Consider the following 7,642-nt stretch of genomic DNA (forward strand, 5'->3'; position numbering starts at 1 on the left):
TCGGCCAACGCGTGCAAGTATGTATGCGGCTCGGTAGCCAGCACGCCCGGCCAGAGCACGCGAAGGCGGCGCCTAGCGAGCACACAAGTCGTAGTTCACGCCGCTTGCCTGCCCGCCAGCACATAACCTGCACGCAGCTCGTCCGCCCGCCCGATCCAACTTTAACCAGCACCACGCACCGCTGTGTGTCGCTCCATCCAACCTTATCTTCTCGGCCAGCACCGCTTATCCTCGTCTCCTACCCAATCCTATGGGCCAGGGGCTGGTGCACCCTATCAGGCTATAGGAGGAGGAGAAGGAAAGGAGGGAAGGGAAAGAAAAGTGTGAATTAGGATTCCCACGTCCTTCCCTCACCCCCTCCTTTCCTTCCCCTTCATGCATACATGGAAAGGGGGGCGCAGGGCAAGGCAGGGCCCCTAGGGGCGGCGACCAACCCTAGGGCGCCCCTGGCTGCCTCTCCTCCCCCTCTCACCTATATATATATGGGGAGGGGTTGCCTAGAAGACACACCAACAATCTGTTAGCCATGTGTGGCGCCCCCCTCCACAGATTACACCCTCGGTCATATTCTCCGGTGCTAGGCGAAGCCCTGCGTGGATCAGTTCACTATCACTGTCATCACGCCGTCGTGCTGACGGAACTCATCTACTTCCACGACAATCTGTTGGATCAAGAGTTCGAGGGACGTCATCGAGTTGAACGTGTGCAGAACTCAGAGCTGTCGTACGTTCGGTGCTTGATCGGTCGGAATAAGAAGAAGTTTGACTACATCAACCGCGTTGTCAAACACTTCCGCTTTCTGTCTACAAGGGTACGTAGACACACTCTCCCCCTCTCATTGTTGTGCATGTCCTAGATAGATCTTGCGTGAGCATAGGAATTTTTTTGAAATTGCATGCTACGTTCCCAACAAAAAAAACACCATCAGAAACTCTTTGCAGCTTTTGCGGTGATTTCTTACTAGTTTTCCATCAGCCAATTTTCTGCTCTTCTTTGGCTTCGATACTCTTACTTATTGAAAATGCTATGGTAGACCCCCTATATTTGTGGGTTATCACTTGTCTAGTGAGATGAAGGCATCAGTTATGAAAGCATATCTCAAGGATGGAGACTCTACTTGGAAACCAAGGACACTGCAGAATCATACCATAGCTTGTCGATTTCTTCAACATCACATCGAGCCTAAACTACTGCAAGGTCACACATTTTCCAAGAATGAAGAATATCCTTGCTCACTCTCCAGCTAAAAAGACTTTCTTTTGTAAATCTTTCTCTAGTTGCTCTACTCGATGCAATTTCAAAAATAGCTTTTGAAGCCATTTCCTTTCCTTTAGGGAAACTCCTCTCTTTACTTTGGGATGTTGATATTAGTAATGTTGAGCCCTCTTTGAGGGCTTTAGTTTGACAAAAAAAGCAGAGGACGAACACTCAATAATGGCTAGAGATAGTGGGTAACGGTTATGGTTGTTCGGCGAGCTCCGAAACTTAGTTTGATGTCTCAGACGTCGAGCCGAAGTAGAGGTACTACAAGGTGAGGTAGTCACGTAAGCACACCAAAGACTGAGGTGCAACTCAGGTTGGCTCAAGGCATAGCTTTGCAACTAGAGCGGAGCACGGATATCCAATCAGGAGTGTTTTGGGTTTTAAGTGAAAATTTGATCACTAAATTACTAATCTATCCGAAACTACCATCCAAATTTTAGCTATTTTCTCCAGGACATCTAAAAGAACAAAAAAATAACACTATAAGTTTCCAATTATATGATAAAACACTTACTCATTTGGTTTTTGTATTGTAGTGGCAACAAATGTGGGAAGAAGACACATATACATCCAAAGGTTAATAGAAAAAAACAGTGTTTAATGAAACCAATCGCCAGATGTGAAAATAACATGTTGTTGTGCACTAAGTAGTCCCTAAAACAAATGGTAATACTATGAGGTCCGTCGAAGGGGTAATCACGGAGCAACATCTCAAATTTCAGTGTGGCGATGATGACATGCTAATGTGTTGTGGCCTTGCAGCGAGATCTGCTTTTCGATCCTGGACTAGTGGACATGTGTCCATCAAACTGGAACTAGCATATTTAGTGTAGGTTAACCCAGTGAGATAGTATCTGGTCAAAACCAAGTTGCAATAAGAACTTCGTGAAAACCGTGTTTGAAAGTTGTAAAAAATTCTCGCAAAAATACATTAAGTCATTATGTCATAACAACTACAGAGGACCTACGAGAGTTTCACATGCTAGGTTGATGTGGCATGTTTTGATTGGTAATCAGGGGAAGAGAGACCCACCCTGAAATTCGGAGGATGGGGGATATTGATTAGTGAGGGAAGAAGGGTCAGCCTGTTAAACTTATTAAATCTCTCCCTAATCTTTCCCTAATAATAAAGCACGGATTGACTCCGTGGGTTCACCGTCACAATATGCTTCTTCCCGTGAATTTACGCTTTCAGTCCATATTTTTTCCAAAATCCAAGGTGGTACTAATTGAAGGTGGATTTATTGTACGTTGGCGTTTTTTTCGTCGCTAGACTGGGCCGAACCATAATAAGTCAACATATGGGCTTTTCTTCGTCGTTAGCCTATGTGAGCCATCGAGGTGTTTCCTAAAATTTGTGCGTGCATTGTTCGTCGAACGGAAGGAGCTATACGAGGTGCATAGGAGGGAAGAGAGAAGGAAATAATATAGAAGGAGGACATCACTATCGAAATTCTTCATGCGATCTCTCCTTTATTTATTTATTTATTACTGCCATTAGATGAAAAATACATCACAACCCACTCCAAAATTAACAAAATTGTCCATTAGATATATCTTTTTTGGAAATTGATCTCTCCTTTAGTAATTAGATTTATTTTGAGAAATTATAAAGTTATTATAGATGAACAATTCCATGAAAAATACATTAGGAAGTCCTCCCCCACTGTCCTACATGCATAATTTCACGTTAAATAAAAAGGCAACTCCTCCTAAAAGTCATTCGTTCAGCCTTTCCTGCTCCACCGAGGCACGGAAGAATCTGTCATGAACTTCCATCAAGGTTTCTTCGATCCCCTCCACTCCAACAATTGATTCGCCTCCGGACTTAGCATGCTCCAATCCATGATGGCTTCAACCCATGATTATTGACACTGCACATGAGGTAGGGCCATTTTATCTTCTCAATGAAAATTTGACCAAATTTTTTTACGTGCGACTTAAAGAGACATACATTTTCACAAATAAAATGTCGAAGGTGAATTACTGCCAACGTCTCTTCCCAAGAATTATGATGGAAAAAGTGACAATTCAAAAGGAATGGATCCAACATTATGTTACTATCAAAATTAGAAATCCTTTTATTTTCATCTATTAAAGAGTAGTACTTCCTCTGTTCATTTTTATAAGACGTCTCAGACAACATACATTGAACTGTTTTGACTTCTGTCTGAAATACCTATGACGTCTTATAAAAGTGAATAGAGGGAGTAGTATTTAAGTTCTTGAAGTACTTGGAAGTCTTGACCAAAAATTAGCATGTATGTACCATTGCTCATAATTCAAATAATATCTGAAAATCCTTTAAATTAGTAATTAAATTCTTGAAGAATATGCTTCGAAGTTGAGAAAATAGGCACCCGACATGAAGTTCTCCCCTTCCTCTCCAACCGCAACCCTTCCACCATATGTTTATCCCACTCAAAAACTCTTCCACGCACAACTCAAATTCAACCCTAGGGTAGCGGGGTTCTTGAAGGAGGCATCGTTTGAGGGAATGAGTACAATTCTTCACATCTATGGCCCATGGTCCAGATAATGGCAATCCTAAATGGGCCAACCGCCAAAATGAAGACTGAACTCCGGTTAAATTCTCCGGTCAAAACATCCAAATAAATCAACCCGTAGCAATGCACGGGCCCTTTTGCTATTAATAAAGCACGGATTGAGTCTCCGGGTTCACTGTCGCGCACCTTTTGCAAAAAAGCCCCTGGTATTCCCTGGAATTAACCCGCACTCCGTGATGTTCTTCTGCAAAAGACACGATTCGACAATCCCTGTGTCTTCCGCAAGATAACTCGAGACGCCTGGTGTTTGGGTTGCCTCCGCCGCCAGGCCCCCATCCCTCCCACACCGCGGTAGGGCAAGCTCCTGTAGGTATGCGCCAAACCAGAGAGAGAGGGATTGAGAGAAAGAGAGATGCAGGGGAGAGAGAGAGAGAGAGAGAGAGAGAGAGAGAGAGAGAGACTGGAGGGAAGGAGAGGACGAGGAGCAGGAGAAGTGAGGCGCATGATAGAGAGAGGACCGAGGGAAGGAGGAAGAGGAGAGATGGTGGGACGGCCGGTGTGGTTGCTCCGGTGACGGAGTCCGGCGGGATCGGCGGCGTTTATCGCCCTTGCCGCGGTCGGGGAAGAGGAACGGAGCCATGGGTGTGGCTAGAACACGGGCGGGCGGGGGGAGCACGGGGATCGTGCGGCAGCAATCGCCCTGGCAATGGTCGGGGTAGAGGAACGGAGCTATGGGTGTGGCTGGAACACGGGGGGACGTCGTGGCATGGGGATGGAGCATGACCGGCCGTAGGTTGGAAGAAGCTGGGAGCGAGGCAGCTCGTAGGCTGGATGGAGAAGAGGATGAGCGGCGCTGGCTGGTGGATAAGGTCAAGGGAGAAGGAGCGATGGTGATGTGTGGAGAAGAGGCACAAACTGGTCAAATGGAGCTCTCGGTGGGGATTGCTACTGCTATTTTTTAATGAACTGTTGCTAGATATGGCTGCTGCTAGATGTCGCTTTGCATACAATTGCGACGCTGCTGTTTGTCTGGACTGCCATGGTTTATTGTTTCTGCTAGAAGATGATGCTCTATTGCCATTGTTGCCAAGTACAACATATAAAGTAAATTTCATGGGCATTGGTGTACGCTTAAGTTTCATTATCATATGAAGTGTGCACATGCTTCAAAAAGTCATTTTTTTCTTCCTGTCAGATAAATTATCTGCAACAGTGATTGAATCTTTGCAAAAAGTAAATATTTTCTCGGGAAGTATTTATGTTCTATCTGAATATGTGATGTCGCACGTAGCACTATAGTCTTCGATGGAGTTTTTATACTGAAAGACGCTTTGTGATTATTTTTTGTGCAGGGATACACTTTGTGAACTCTTTATATTTTCATTTACCTGAAGTTTGTAGCCCTCAAGCTAAAAGTAAATGCGTATTCCTCTTTGTCTGAAGAAATTTTTATCATCAATCTTACAGCCTTTTTACTTCTGGCGACGTCCTTTTTCTTGCAGGGATACACTTCGTGAAGTCTTCATATTTTCATTTACCCGAAGTGTGTAGCCCTCAAGCTAAAAGTAAAAACTTATTCCTCTGTCTGAAGAAGTTTTTAATCAGCAATCTTGCAGCTTTTTACCAAGGTCCCTTTGTGAGTTGTAAACTTTAAAATGTCCTTTGTTTGTTTGAAGATATTAACAGTTTCATCTTCCGGCTTTCCAAATTGTAACATTTCTTAGTTAGTGAATTACTTAATTAAATAACTTGTGCATTTTGTATACCCAAGGGTGATGGTTCCTCGCACAAATGTTGCTTAGCTTTGGCTGAACTTGCTCGGAGGGGTTTCTGTTGCCTTGTAACTTTTCTGATGTTTGAAGCCCATGCTCCTGCTATAACCACATCCACATCTCCCTGGACGGTCAGTGTTTTTTTTTGCTAACTTTCTTTTCTAAGAATATATAATATACACACTGGATGACCAGCTGCACATCCACATGAGTTGTTCCACCCATAATAATTTATAAATTGCAACATTTGAAATTCAAATATATACTTACTTGAACGATATAGTTGATTGAATTTTGCAGTGCATATTTGGTTAATTTTATATACACGTCAAAAAAATTGTTCCGTTGCAACACATGGGCATATGTGCTAATATCACCTATAAGTCTAGCATTTTTGTATCTCAGGTATATAAGAGCAACTCTAACGCATCCCCACTACTAGGGAAAAGGCTAGCAGCAGCGCCGGTGCCCGCGCTCCCAATAAGGCGCTACAGCTAACTTTTAGTAGTAGCGCTGCTTGTACCCGCGCTACCACTATTGACTATAGCAGCAGCGCTTTTCAGGAACGCGCTGCTATTACTTAGCTGTAGCGATTTCCCGGTCCAGCGCTACTGTTATATCTTTCACCATTTCCCCATTCCAGCTTCGATAAACTGCAATTTCCAGATACTAGGTACTACTAGATATCAATTTCATAAAGCATTATAGGTACTAGGTAGTACTCCATCGGTTCGAAATTACTCGTCGTGGTTTTAGTTCAAATTTGAACTCAAACCACGACGAGTAATTTGGAACCGAGGGAGTACTAGATAACAATTTCATATATACTCAACATGCATCCTCAAGCAGTACAAGGTGACATCGACGACAATCATCATATTTAGTTCTAGATGATATCGACGACGATCATCATATGTAGTTCTACATGATATCGACGACGATCATCATATGTAGTTCTAGATGATATAGCCACACACACATATGTAGTTCTAGATAATATCGACGACGATCATCATCCTCAAGCCTGGGCGGTGGGTGTTCCTGATAGTAATTAGGATGGCCTGTCCACCACGAAGATTCTTGCCAACGAGGAATCTCTTCCACCCAGCCGAGTTCAAGTGTGTGCGACCATCTGTGCCCATGCGATAAGTACATGTGGTGACGGAGCCCCTTGCGATAAGGCGTAGTCCAACTGAGCCTTCTTCATCAGGCTCGATACCACAACTCACAGATAGGTTCTTTGGCAATCTCTGAATAAGGAAAACATATCAATTAATAAATAGCCTCACACATACTCTTGCAAAAATATTTCTATTAAGTCTAGATTTCTACACTATCAAAAGACACAGTACTACACATTTGTACTAATTAATCATGAATTCTACTAATAAGTATATATATGGATTATCTACACTATTAATAGTTCCTTGGATTCTACACTAATAAGCATGTGATCAGACTCTACACTAAAGTATATCATCGACTAGATTCCACAAAGCATATCATTGGATTCTACACTAAGCATATCATCGGATTCACTAAGCATATAATCGGATAATTTGCATTTGTAAGTATAACAATAAAGCATATATATATATATCATCAAATTGCTACATGCAGTACGTATAACATACCATTTCATGCCGATCGACCATGGTACTTGTCAGGCGGGTCACGAATGGCACCCCGACAAAGTCATCACGTGACGGAATTATGTCCAATAGGTTGCACACCTCCTCCTCGCTCAGCCTCATTCTTTGAGCTATGATGGCTTCATGAAGTGGGTTCTCATCATCTTCATTGAGTGGGTCCTCATTATCTTCATCATCTTCGTCATCTTCATCATCTTCCACCAGGTTGATATAAATGACAACCAGCTTGGGTCTTTCTGCTCTGAAGAAGAATCTAATCAACTCACCACCAGTAAGACGCATGCGAGCGAGGAAACGGGCCCATCCATCTCCTCCAATCTGCAACATATTGCGTCCTTTCTCGACCTCCATAGTGTACGGCTCCCCAGGAGCCTCAAATGTCACAGTGTCTCCTGTCAGCTTGTTGAATTTCAACCTCACATTGCATGGGACGATCTGTGTAAGAAAA

General features: G+C 43.2%; 1 long non-coding RNA gene across 1 annotated transcript; it reads left to right on the forward strand.

The window, feature by feature from the left end:
* The first annotated feature begins 227 nt into the window (after nucleotides 1-227).
* LOC125545508 (uncharacterized) lies at nucleotides 228-5,464 on the forward strand. The gene is made up of 2 exons (XR_007300058.2): nucleotides 228-811; nucleotides 5,273-5,464. It is a non-coding gene; the product is annotated as an uncharacterized LOC125545508 (long non-coding RNA).
* Nucleotides 5,465-7,642: the final 2,178 nt, after the last annotated feature.

This window comes from Triticum urartu, chromosome 3A, assembly GCF_056163025.1.
Source record: "Triticum urartu cultivar PI428250 chromosome 3A, HENAU_Tu73, whole genome shotgun sequence".
In the NCBI taxonomy this organism is placed as follows: domain Eukaryota; kingdom Viridiplantae; phylum Streptophyta; class Magnoliopsida; order Poales; family Poaceae; genus Triticum; species Triticum urartu.